The sequence below is a fragment of the Mesoplodon densirostris genome, chromosome 15, assembly GCF_025265405.1.
Source record: "Mesoplodon densirostris isolate mMesDen1 chromosome 15, mMesDen1 primary haplotype, whole genome shotgun sequence".
NCBI classification, from domain to species: domain Eukaryota; kingdom Metazoa; phylum Chordata; class Mammalia; order Artiodactyla; family Ziphiidae; genus Mesoplodon; species Mesoplodon densirostris.
Window position 1 is genome coordinate 44,894,307 of NC_082675.1, and position 14,360 is coordinate 44,908,666.

Sequence of the window (14,360 nt, forward strand, 5' to 3'; positions counted from 1 at the left end):
ATTTAAAAATGGAATAGGCTCCCTGTTATGAAAGAAAATTTTTTCTCAATATAGGTATTCAAGTAACAATGAGAATTATTTATTAGTGAAGGTATAGAAACAGAATCTTGATTGGGGCAGGAGATTGAACAAGTGATTACCGTAATCTCTTAATGAGCTAACACATGTCTAATAACATCTAACATTTGAAGTCTTGGCTGGTTGTAGGCAAACTTCACAAGGCAAAGTCATTCATGTTTTTCTTCGCTTCATAATCGGAAAATCATTATTACCGAGAATGAGACTAATATCACTTTAAACATACCAGTTCAAATTTTCATTTTCTACCTCTGCAAAATGAAGGAAATAACGTTTACTTAAAATATTTGTTGAAGATTAAATGAATTCAAATTTTCTCAAATTTCTTATAAATTTCCAGGACCAAAATAAACCTGTGTGGGTTTTCCCAGGTTTGGGGTCGGACCAGATGAAGTACATGCCTAGAGCAGCCAGAAACATGCAGCCAAAAGGAAGAATCTTATATATGTGTTTTCTCCATAAGACATATTGTAGCCTTCTTGTGCTTAGGAATACTAGATCATGCTTCAGCCCTGTGCTTGGGGGGCATCTGAAATAGTGAACTCACTAACAAAAAGCACAGAAATGCAAAAAGCATGACATTAAATCGACGGCCAGAACGACATTTGTTTACAGTAGGAGAACTGAAACAAGAAGGTGAGTGTCACTTTGTTCAACCTCACAACCTGGGAGGGTGCACATCAGGTGACAAGTTTTTCACCACTGTTGATTATTTTACGTCTTCAAATGATAGAGAGTGTGCTGTCATGATTGACTTTAGGGTTATGAACAAATTTTAGCATGTAGGCAAATTTACAAGTATGAAATCCATGAAGAATGACAATAGACTATACCTTCTAAGAGTTACACAGGAAAAGGTACCTGAGAAAGAGCATGTTTCAGCATTGACGAGGCTGGCTTATTTTACAAGATGTTGGCAAGTGAACTTATATAACACAAATGACATTTTGGTTGACCAAAAAAAAATGTGATCAGGGACTTCCCTGGGGGTCCAGTCGTTAAAACTCTGCGCTTCCACTTCAAGGGGCACGGGTTCCATCCCTGGTCAGGGAACTAAGATCCCACATTTCGCAAGGCACGGCCAAAAAAAAAAATAAATGTGACCAGAGGCTTGCAGCAACCTAACCTTGGTATTTCCCATGGAGCAATAATCAGCATTCACTCATCCAGTGTTTGTGGTGACTTCATCGAACACAACCACGGTGAATAATGAGAGTCGACTACATAGTCACTAAGACAACAACAACAATGATGATATTGCATTCTTTAAGTGCTTTCTTTGTAATAAGCACAGGGCCAAGCATTTCACAAATATTATTTACAGCAATCAACTGAGGAATCCTATTATTCATATATTATAGAGGGTGAGATTGTAATTCAGTAACTTTAAGGATGTAAAGTAAATGAAGAGCCAGGTTTTGAATACCGGGCTCTCTGACTCTGAAGCTAGTGATCTTTCTGCTATTCCACGCCACCCGAATTTAATAGTAAAGTTGGTTGACCACATATTATTATCAGGCTTACTTGTAAAGTCAATCAAACCATCAGATTCTGACTGTCATAATTCTTAATGATAAATGTAGCAATTAAGGCGGAAGTTTCTCATGTGTCAATAAGTCCATGCCTGTGACAATTGCTATCAAAGAGGTGAATCCAGTATACTACCCTCTCCCCTTTTCTACACTCATCCTCTTCCTCATTCCATCCTTGTTGTCTGAGCTATACTGTGGCTACTATTAAATTACTTTCCAGAGCATTTCGTTTATTTGGACATATAAGGTCTGTTGATTTAGATTTTTCTAATTTACATAGATGATTATATTCATGAGAAATGCAATAGTGTTTTGTTTTTTTTAAATTTTTATTTATTTATTTATTGGCTGCATTGGGTCTTTGCTGCTGCACCTGGGCTTTCTCTAGTTGCAGTGAGCAGGGGCTACTCTTCATTGCGGTGCTCGGGCTTCTCATTGCGGTGGCTTTTCTTGTTGCAGAGCACAGGCTCTAGGCGCGTGGCACATGGGCTCAGTAGTTGTGGCTCGCGGGCTCTAGAGGGCGGGCTCAGTAGTTGTGGTGCACAGGCTTAGTTACTCCGTGGCCTGTGGGATCTTCCTGGGACCAGGGATCGAACCCGTGTCCCCTGCATTGGCAGGCGGATTCTTAACCACTGCACCACCAGAGAAGTCCCGCAATGGCATTTTAACTGTAATACTGATTTGACGGTTGCTTAATTATGAAATGGAAGTTTTCAGAACAAAAGTTGACTTGCTCTACTATTTCTAACCCCTTTGCCGTTTCTATTACTATTAATAGCATAACATTTAAAAGTGTGAAATTTACAGAAAAAACAAAGCATATTCTTTGTTTTTCCCTTGAGAAATTCAAAGGGTACAGAAATATGATTTTAGAGAAAATGTTGCATAAGGATAATGATCTGTATCACACTTGAAAGTAGATGACCTTTCCTTGGGTCTTATGCAGGGGAAGGAAGGAGTAGGTAAGAGATAACTTAGGAAAACAGTTCATGGAAATGAAGGGGAGATATGGCCCTCCCCCATCATAGAATGATCCTTTCTATAACATGCAATCCAGGGATGGTATCAGTGAGTTCTCTGCCATTGATTTCCTTCTTAGGAAATCACCAGAATATTATGTAATTTTTATTTGTGATGAAGAAACTATAATTGTCATCCTATAGTCTAACATTGTGAAAATATTTGTAAAGATAGCAAGACCCTTATCATTGTTGTTCTACAACATATCACAGCAAATACATCTTGGGTATAAATGAGTGAAGATTTTTTTCGCTTGATGGAAATGTCTAAGACTGTATGGGATGCAGTATGAGTGAATGAGCATAAAAGAGCGTGTCTTGAACAAAGAGCAACTGCCTCCCTCACGTTCTTGCCTGAACTTGCCCTGCTTGCCAAGAAATATAGAACATAAATCTGTTTTTACAGCATCCCTTATATCTTCCAGATGTATTTCCAATCACCGTTACATAGATATTCATTGTAGATGTAAGATGTTATAACTTAATGTAAGCTGTTACTTACAGATACATAAAATATTATGGTTATAAATGACTAGAATAATTAGAAAATTCTCCAGCCTCATCTGGAATAGTGCTCTCTGTTTTTCATTCACCTAAGTATATACTACAATTCGCTACAAATTTTTTTTTTTTTTTGGCTGAACCATGCGGCTTGCAGGGCCTCAGTTCCCTGACCAGGGATTGAACCTGGGCCTTGGCAATGAAAGTGCCGAGTCCTAACCACTGGACCACCAGGGAATTCCCAAATAATTCTTGTTACATAAAAGTACTTTCTGTTTGTATTTAATTAAACAAAACTTATATGAGCTCTTCCATTAAGAAAACTACTTTTTGAAATTTCCCACTACTACTGTTGCAATATTCAGAAGCTATCAATTTGGGGTTTTGATGTACTGAGGAAATATTAGAATAAAATTCTAAGAGAAATGACTTTTTTAAAAACTACGTCTTCATTATAAAAATGCAAGAATTATAAAAAGTATTAAAAAGTTCAGCTGAATGTAAAGAAATCACCAAAATTTAACTATCCAGATAAAAGCAAAAGTAATATTTATTACAAATATCTCTCTTTCTCCACTGTGTGTCTATATTGTGTGGTATACTCCATTCATATGCATATTGTGGGAAATAGCTGATCTAGTTGACTTTGTGTTGGCATCCTTTTATGTTAAAAAATATAGTTGATGTGAAAGATGAATTGGAATAAAGATATCACTTGTTTAGTGAATGAAATAATACTTTATAATTTTGATTAAGAGGTAAAGGAATAGAGAACAATTGAATTTGAGATATTCAAGAGAATAGAATAATTTGGAAATTAATCTTTCAGTGTTTACTTTCCATGTTCGTACAATGAACTAGGCTTCTATTCAGCCTCACTATATATAATATGATGCGTCACATAGCTTTGTATAAGTTACCACAAATACAGGTTACCTAATATACAATGAATGAAATTTTGTCAGCAAGACTGCCCTCATAGCTCCATTTCAGTTTATATTTGTTTTTCAGTTTTCTTAGATTTTCAATGTATTTATACACCAACTCATTTTGTCTATAGTATTGAAATAGTAAAAAACAAAAAAACAAAAACAACCAAAAAAATCAAACTTTTTTATAAGAATATCAAAATGTCATCTTAAAGCATTTTTTATATTGTGCAAACACTCTGGCAATATTTTCAAGGTTGATTAAATCACCAAGACTCCTTTGAGGTATTTTTTTTTAAAACATATTATGACCAGAAAAGTCCTAGACTGTATTTCATATGGATCCTGAATTGTATTTATAATTGTTAAGTATTATCACAATTTAAAAGGAGGCAGCACGTCTCTATCTGAATAGATATAATTATAACAATTCTCTTAAATGTCAAGAGGCAAAATAGAGAATTATGCATTATGTCAAACACGTATTTATTATTTTTCTACAAGATGAAGTTAACATTTATGGAGCTACAAGATTTTATCATTCTAAACACAGAGCAGAAGGAGCATTCATGAAGAGTGCTGGAAATACTAGATAAGCTTTTAGTGACTAGCAGGGCCAAAGGGAGCTGTACTTAAGTTATCTTGTATGCTTCCTTATTATTTTTGCCTTATTGTTGCTAAAGGGGAAATCTATTAACTGAGAGAAAAATTCAGACCAAAGAATCAATTACTTCCCTTTGTATATTCATCATGATAAATCTACCTCTTTATGTTTAGCCTGAGGACATAGGTTGCAGTATAAATCACTTGAACCTTCAAAGATGCTTTACCTTAAATAAAGTTAGATATTGGTGACTGGCAGTCACAAATATGTGAAGTAAAGGACATGTGCTAAAATCACTTCCCTCTTACCAAATGCGTTCTTCTTTCTGCCACCACTGTGCTAGCCCCAAGTTATTCTGGAGATTGGCTCACCAGCTGGGCCTTATTTCACCAATTAAAAAGGTGACCTTTTACAGTAACCAGTGGCTTTATTATTTTTTTTTCAATGCAAAAATTATAAGCTGCATGTGTAGAACATTTGACATGAACACAGAAGTCAAATAAATACCATTTTAGGAAGTAAATCTACAAAGTTTTACAACATATTTCCATTTCATCATATATAAGTTGGCTTGATTTCATGGAAGTAGACACAAAGTAATAGTTATACCACATTCCAGTGTCAGTACTGTTTATTTTTCTTATTGCTTCGATGTTTTGAAAAATATAAAATAATGCGATCAATCACTTGACAAGAACAATATCGTGCACACAAAGTCATTTCCTCATTCAAAAATATGTGAACTCCTCTAGCATTATGTTTTTTAAACAAACTATTTAAATATTATTCATTAATGATATCATTTAGGATTTTATGATTTAGAAATGTAGATATTTGAACATCTTTTGCTATTCTCTAGAGATCTATTATTTTTCAAATCCATGGGCCTGAAAATAATTGTTAAAATGTAAGAAAATATATTTGTAGTATACAGCTTGTTGGATCAGAAATAAGCTTTGGAGTTAATTCTTCCCCTTAAAAGATGTGTAACCTTGATTAAATTATTTGATCTCCTTACCTCCATTTTCATTATCTTAAAATAGAGTTAATAATACCAATATCATAGAGCTGCTATTGAAATTAGCATGAGATAATTTATGAAAAATACATAACCCTAACTGGGACATAGTGAGTTCTCAAGAAATATTTGTTGAATGGATGCATGGATAAATCTCTTTGTCAGACTGCATCATTAAATCACTTTTCATTACAAGGAAAAAGGAAAATGACATTTTTTCCCCTCTCAGGTCTGTTTTATTAATTTGGTTATATCCCCTTCTTGGCTGAAAAGCTTTTAGTCAATCATCAACTTTATTAAATGTAATTTACAATTCTAAACTCTAGTTATATACCCTCAATCTCCAAACTGCAGATAAATAAAAAATTTAAGGGACAGAACAATATGTATAAGGGTGTACCTCTGAAGATGTACAGTCTTCCCATTTCTCTAACTGCTTACCATAGAAGAATGGATAGTTAATAAATAGTCAAGAATCCCTCACTAATTATACGTGTATGTGTGTGTATGTGTGTGTGTGTGTGTGTCTACGTGTGGGATCAAATTTATACTCCCACCAGCTGTATCATTTATCTGTATTTGTATAATTTATGGGCAAACATCTGATTTAGAAGTAAGTTCCAGAAGAAGGAAAATGTAAGGACTTTATGAAGGATGAGTTTAGAGTTCAAAGTCTTGTGTTTTCATTTTAATTGAATTATACCTTAGTTCCATGATTTTGGACAAGTTGAATTTTTCTGAGACTCACTTCTCTCATCAGTTGAGTATATAGAATGATAAATTAAATAATAACTTGAAAGTACTTGGTGAACCGAAAGGCATTGGTCCCTCTATAATGTCATGGGGCTGTCATATAGCATTGCCAGGAGGGCATGCAAACATGTTCACTGTGATTGCATGGGGAACTTATAACAAGCTGTCACAGTCAGCTTCCTCTTCCCACTTTACCCTGCTTCTACAGTCTGGTCCCAGGAACTTTGCTCATATAACTTTGACAAAATGGGTGTTTCGTGAGGCTTTTGCAGGGAAGGAAGTCAACCTGTCCACTCCAGTTTATTCTGACACTGTTTCTTATAGTAAATCGTTAATGTCCATTCACCTTCAGATGATCCCACCATTATTCCACATTTTACTGTTTGTATATTACTATTTTTTTCCAGTCATGTTAACCTAGATCCTAATCTGAAGCCTACAGCCTCCTCAAAGAAAAGTTAATATGAGCTCATCCATTATATCTCCAGAAGGACTCCTCTGTAATTGCCTCTTTTAGTATTAATAAATCCTGGTTCTCTGCTGCTTCTATATTCTCAGTCACTTTTTATGGTTACCAAACAATATCTGTCTGCCTGACTAGACCACAAGCTCTTTGAAGGCAAGGACTATACCTTTTTTAAAAATTATTTTTTGCCTTTGTCTATAGCAATCAACACAATGCTAAAACAAATACTTATTGAATTAAAAGGAAAATACTAAAAAAAGAAAAAAGTATTTATAAAATGTTATATAATTTTTCACAGTAAATACATGCTTATTAAAGAAAAGTTAGAAGATAAATAAAAGAAAGAAGTAAAGAAGAATAATGTAGTAATCATATCACCATCAGAAACACAATCACTAACAATAATGAAATATCATTTTAAAACCACTATATTGATAAAAGTTAAAAAGACTATTAACTATTGGTAAAGATAAATGATACAACTTGTGGGAGTATAAATTTGATCTATTATCTCTTGAGAATATCTAGAAAATATGTGTACTTTATGACCCAACAATTCTTTACTTAGATATATAGCCTAGAAATCTCTAGCACAATGTATTCAAGAAGGCACATGAAAGTATGTTCATTGCAGTATTGTTTACAAGAGAAGAAGATGGAAAACAATCCATATGTTCTATCAGAAAGAGAATGGATAATGGAGGGAATTCTATATAGCAGAGAAATGAATGAATGGACTAAATGCACGAAGAAGGATACATCTTAACATTATTCAAGTGCAAAGAACAAGTCACAGAACATTTGCAATGTTCATATCATATATATGCATTCAAATCCACACTCATACTATATCATCCTATATACAGTTTATGGATTTATACAAATATAGTAAAATTGCAAAAACATAGGAAAAATGTACAGTGTGATGTACTCCTAGAGAATGTGGAAATGAGGAAATATAGGGAGGAAGAAAGATGGGACCATGGAGGGGAAGAGGGCTACTTATCTGTAACATTACAATAAAAACAAAAATAACATATTGGTGTATTCTTTCTAGTTTAAGCTTTAAAACATAGTTGTTATTTATTCAAGTCTTAACAGATACATCTTTTTTTGATCTGTGTTGCATGCATTTTGAAAAGCTTTCCAATGGCAATTATTTTTTGTTGCATTTAGAATGTATTGGAAATGTTTACTAGACACCTACTTGATACTGGACAATTTTTAAAATTCTGCACAAAAATGAGAACCAGTGTCTCGTTTTGAGTAATCAAAAAAGAATAGGAATCAAGGCAATGCCTATTGACTACCACTAGAAAATTTCTCAGAGCGATTATTACCAAATAATTGAATTCTCTGCATATTTTCCGTGCAATTTTTCATAGCAACATCTTTAAAAAACATACATTATCCAAGAAAGAAACAGGTTAATGATATAGATGCAAACCATATAAATAAGAAAGTGTGCACATAATCATTTAATATTATCCTCTCAAGACACTGCTATCTAGATTAGACCCAGGATAGCCAGCAGTACAATTCATATTCTCTAACAAAATCTCTCCCTTTTTACTTGGCTCTGCTGTTCCAAAGCCTTTCAATAAATGCATATATATGCAATGATCCATTCACTTTCTACTTAACTGCAAAACAGTGAATCAATGTCTTCAGGGTCTTGGGTATTTACTGATGTTTCTGAAGTTAACTGAGCGCTAGGTACATCTCCTACAGTGCATTTTCCTTGTGGAAAATTATAGTCCGTGTTTATAATAAGCTCTGGAAGAAAGCTATAGATTATGATTGTAGGTATTCACATAGAGTTTACAACCAGTAGCTGAGGCAGAAAGGAGGATAAATGCCAATTCTACCATCTTTACGATAATTAAAGAATGTTGGTTGAAACAAGTTCATATCTTCTAGTTTTGGAATATGCATATATTTAATCATACAAAAAGACAATTCCTTAAAATTTTAAATTGAATATACTTTCTCATCATACCTTGTCAATTCAAATGCAAAGGTGAGACTGGGAATTTTGTATGACATGGTCAGTATGGCTTTTCAGTTTTACATGTAGATAAGAATACCTCAGAAGTGAATGTATTTGGATTCCGGAGGGAGCTGGCTTCCCTCTTGCACTGGCCTCTGAGAGAAAGAGGCAGGATACAGGTCTGGGGGGGAGGCTCATCCCCTGGACCTGAAAAGTACAAGAAAAAAATAAAACCATGAGACATATGTTTTCCATATTTGAACTTACATTATTCAAGGATTTTCAAGGATTTTTTGGACACGGACAATGAAAAACAACATGTAAAAAGATGAACACTAAAAAGAATTATGAAAGAGTAAAAACGAAGTCATGCAAACTCTGGGTTCCTGCCAAATCTGACAGGAGAGCCATTGGCAGAAACTTGGAGGGAACTCAGACAGTAAGAGAAGTAGTTGTGGCCAGGGCCGCCTGCTTCTTTTGAGAGATTAACCATCGTGAGGCCCCTGGCACTCTGCAGCAGAACCTTGTATTCACAGGAAGGAGGCAGAGCGAGTTGGGGTGTTAGTTTTGGGAATTCACGCCTAAGTCAGAGAGAATCATCCCTGCTTTCCACTGAGGGAGGAGAGAGCAGGCAGCCAAACAACTCTGGTGCCATGTCTGCTCTCATGAGGGTTTGTTAGAGGTTGAACTTACCTTCAGGCAAACTTTCCTTTTCATAAATATAAATGTATATATATAAACATATACATATATAAATATATTTATGTATATATAACTATATGTAAATATAAATGTATATGTATATATACACATATATACATTTGTTCTGTTGTACACAGAGGATTTTTCAAGGTGTAGGGGCCCACCCTCTCAAAATAAGCCCAGAGATAATAAAGCAGGCAGAGGAGATTTTAGATACAAATCATTATTATTATCTCTAGGAAAACAGCTGTTTGCACATGTATCAGTCACAACGTTGGGCAAAGAGTCATTAGATGTTAATGTGCCCTAGCAGCTTCAGAGGAGATATTTCATGGTATAAAACAGGAATTGTCAGAGAGTTCTCATTTCTACAACGGCATATCCTTTTCAGCTCAGATTAGAACCCAGAAGTGACTTCCATGCCCAAAGTTGCTTAAAATATCTCTCTGATCATCACAGCAACACCACGTGCTGGTCTCTCCTCTGAAAGAGTACAGATAAAGAGGGCTCAGATTAGAGGAAGTGTCCTGGAGAGCCACACAGAGCTTTGGGATATAAGAAAATCAGGTAGGGCTTCCCTGGTGGCGCAGTGGTTGAGAGTCCGCCTGCCGATGCAAGGGACACGTGTTCGTGCCCCAGTCTGGGAAGATCCCACATGCCGCAGAGCGGCTGGGCCCGTGAACCATGGCCCCTGAGTCTGTGCGTCTGGAGCCTGTGCTCCGCAACGGGAGAGGCCACAGCAGTGACAGGCCCGCATACCACAAAAAAAAAAAAAAAAAAAAAAAAAGAAGAAAGAAAATCAGGTAAATAGTGGCTCCGTGGAGCTCATGGGTGGGAAGCAAAAGCTTTCAGAGCAGCCGTCTATGGGTGAGGGCTTGTCCTTAATAATTATCCTTTGGATGTTACAGATTGCTTGAAGTTAACAGTAAGAATCCTAAGTTAGAATTCTCCAGGGAATGAGAGGAACATGGATGGCAAAAGAGGATCCAGAATAGATAAGAAGCATTTTCTCAGCTATGCTGGTTAAATGTTATCATGAACTTCTTGATGAGAAGAAATTGTAGATTAATATCAAAAGCCACAGCATATTTACTGACAGCATATTATTTACTGTAATTGTTTCTGCTAAAATGTTCATATAGTCACCCTCATAAAAAAGGGTTTAAATTTATATAACAAATCTTGAATTTCAAGGACCACTACAAGGATGGTAGTGGCTCTTTCAGACAAGATTTTTGTGCTGTTCTGCCTAAGTGGACTATGACCTGGTATGAAACATACAGCTATAGATTTCATTAGCAAGAGTTTAGAACCACCACTTGAATGATTTTGCAGGTAATTAATAAACATACGTGGGAAATGTTAAATAGTGATTATCTGTGGACAGATTATATATGGTAAACAGTGATCTATTGTCAACTGTAAATACACATTCAAAACTCTGGAGAACTCAGATGTGCCTTTGAGACTTACAGCACAGCTCAATTTGGTCTAGACCCATTTCAAGAGCCACTGGTGGCTGGTGTCAAGGTCTACATAGCAAACTCAAAGTTTTCTTTCTTGTCATCTTTCATTTTTGAGCAGCCACATTGCATAACCAGTTGCTTATCTGAAATGTTAGCATCCTTATCTTCCCCTTCCTCTTGAGGTCTCATGATGCTAAAGGTACAGTCAGTCTTTTTATCCAGAAACAATGTGAGAAATGGAAAAAATACAGCTTTTGATATCCAACAGGCTTCAAAATGCAGTATTGAAAGTTTCAGACAGATTATTAAAATATTAAAGATTTTGAGATTCTATAGATTTCACTAATACAAGACTATTACCTTTTCCCAAGTGCCTGTCATGTTCCAGATACTTGGAGAATGCCTTACATACGTCGCGTCCACTACTAATGTCAGCCCTGCAGGGCATATGTTAGCATCCACATTCGTAAGATGAAAAAGCACAGCTCAGTTAAACTAAGATTTTGCTCAAGGTATTTCAGCCAGTAAGGAGCCTACAAGTTTCACCAAACTAAATTTTCCTAGCTCCCTATGGAAAGGTCTACATCAGCACTGCTGAAAAGAAATATAGTACAAGATACATATGTAATTTAAAAATTTCCCAGTAACCACAGTTTAAAAAGTAAAGGGAAATCAGTGAAATTATCGTAATATTTTTAACTTAATCCAATATATCCTAAAATTACCATTTCAACATGTAATCAATACAAAATATTACTTATGAGCTATTTTACATTTCTTTTTTCTTACTAAGCCTTTGAACTTCAGTGTGCATTTAATATAGCACAACTCAGTTTGGTCTAGCCACATTTCTAGTGGTCAGGAGCCACCACTGGTTGGTGGCTACTGTACTGATACTACAGGTCTGTTTACATAGTTCAAAAATAAAGTTATGGAGCAACATAAGATTCAAAGGCTCTTTGATCCCCGGCTCTACCACTTGCCATCTGAAGCTTACTGGACAGTAGCTTAACTTGAATCTTTTCCCTGAAATGTAAAAATTGGATGATACTCCTTAACTGATAAAGCTGGGAGGGATAATTTAGGATTTGATGGATAAGATTTGACAGATGACCTGGCACATAGTAGGCATCAAAAGAAAATAGGATGGTTCTCCCCCTGTTTGCCTCTTTTGCTCATAGATTATGTTCCTGTAAGGATGTCCTTTGGAGCCCAAAAGCTTAACCACCAAGACTTCTCCAAAAAAAGCTGGAGATGAGACCACATTTAGCCTCATAAATTGTATATTCAGTCTGAGTTTATCCCATGGTTTAGATCATCATGATTGGCCAAAGGAGAATGGAACTATGGAATTGATAAACTTTCCCAACTCTATTTAAGATTTAAGTTGGAAAGAAGTTGTAGAGAGGCTGACCTGACCACAAATCAAGGTTACAGTCTACAGCCAAACTTTAATTATTTCAGATTGTTTGCATTTATTTCACCTGAGATACTAGAGCTAATTAAAAATCCCTTTAAAATGAACAAATGAAGACCAGATCAGAACAAACATCGCCAAGTTTTGGACTCCAATCTCAATCCATTCTTTTCTCAAATCCCCATGACCAATGGAGATAGTTTTGCTGATATTTCAAATTAAATATTACAGTATTATTCAAATCTTGTACTTTGTGTCTTATAATGCATCAGAACTGCACATTTGAAATCTGTAGAGCACATTATTGAGAACCAGATAAATTGGGGTGTAGAAGACTATTATGCCATTTACTAGCTGTGAAATCTGTAGCAAATTCTTAATTTTTCTTAGTTGCAATTTCATCATTTACCAAATGTATGTAATAATACTTGCCTTGCATGTCTAATGTTAAGATGAGAGTTCATGTTTATAATGCCTTTTCCATTGTGCATGGTATATAATACAGACAGAAGAAATGATAAGTATGATATTATGGAGGTTTAATGGAAAGGAAATATTTTGCATTTTGATAATCTCTATGAAACTTTAAATCACTATAAAATCAATCTAATGTAAAGGTGAACGTGTTGGATTTGGAGTTGGTGAATTTTCAAATCTGTCTGCCTATAATTAATTTATTGTCCATTTATTTATTTATATTCATTTAATATATTCATTAGTATATTCTATCAGTTTTATATATATATATATATAACTGATAGAATGTTAGGAATTCCTTGGAATGCTCTGTGTTTTCTCTCTGAATCCATAGCCCTCACTTATCCACAGAGGTAACCATAATCCTGAATTTTTTGGTTTGGTTTTATTTTTATTTCATTTTTTGGTTTCCTTTTTATTTAAAGCACATATGAATGTATCTTTATAAATGCATCATTTAGTTTTGCATGTTTTTAATATTTCTTATAAATGGAAGCATATAAGACTTTTTTTACATTTTTTTGCCATAACAAATAATGCTTTTAGAAACATTTTTTGTTTATGTCTTATTTATGTCTGTATATTTATTTATATGTACATATGCACACACACACACACACACACACACAAAGTTTTCCTAGTATATATTTCTTGAATGGAATTGCTGGGTTTTAAAATAGGCACATTTTCAGCTTTACTAGATAATACCAAATTATGTTTCAACATGAATATATCTGTTTATATTCCCACAGAGCAATAATACTTAAAAGACTTCGGTATTGGTAAAGGATACACAGACTAATTGAACAGCAAGTCCAGAAAAATAATCTGTGTGAACATTGGAACTTAGTTTATGAGAGTGAAGGCATTGCAGATCAATAAAAGGTGCAGGATAATTGGTTAGCCATAGTGAGAAAAAGATCAGACTGGATCCCAAGCCCTATTTCATTCCAAAATCAAATATCATTTCCAGGTGGAGAGGGAAGGGATATGGGAACAGGTGTATATTTATAACTGATTCACTTTGTAATAAAACAGAAACTAACATAACATTGTGAAGCAATTATACTCCAATAAAGTTGTAATAAAAAAGTAAATAAAAATAAAATGCCAGTAAAAAAAAATTAGCTTCATTTCCTTGAATCCAAGCCAGCTAAAAGTACATTAAGCAAAACTTATGACCCAGAAGAAAAAAAAAAAGATTCCATATATATATGTGTTAGCATACGTATATGTTTTTCTCTTTCTGACTTACTTCTCTCTGTATGACAGACTCTAGGTCCATCCACCTCACTACAAATAACTCAACTTCATTTCCTTTGATGGCTGAATAATATTCCATTGTATATATGTGCCACATCATCTTTATCCATTCATCTGTTGATGGACACTTAGGTTGCTTCCAGAT

General features: G+C 34.8%; 1 non-coding gene across 1 annotated transcript; it reads right to left on the reverse strand.

The window, feature by feature from the left end:
- Nucleotides 1-3,295: 3,295 nt before the first annotated feature.
- TRNAE-UUC (transfer RNA glutamic acid (anticodon UUC)) lies at nucleotides 3,296-3,367 on the reverse strand. Its single transcript has one exon. It is a non-coding gene; the product is annotated as a tRNA-Glu (tRNA).
- Between the last annotated feature and the right edge of the window lie 10,993 nt (nucleotides 3,368-14,360).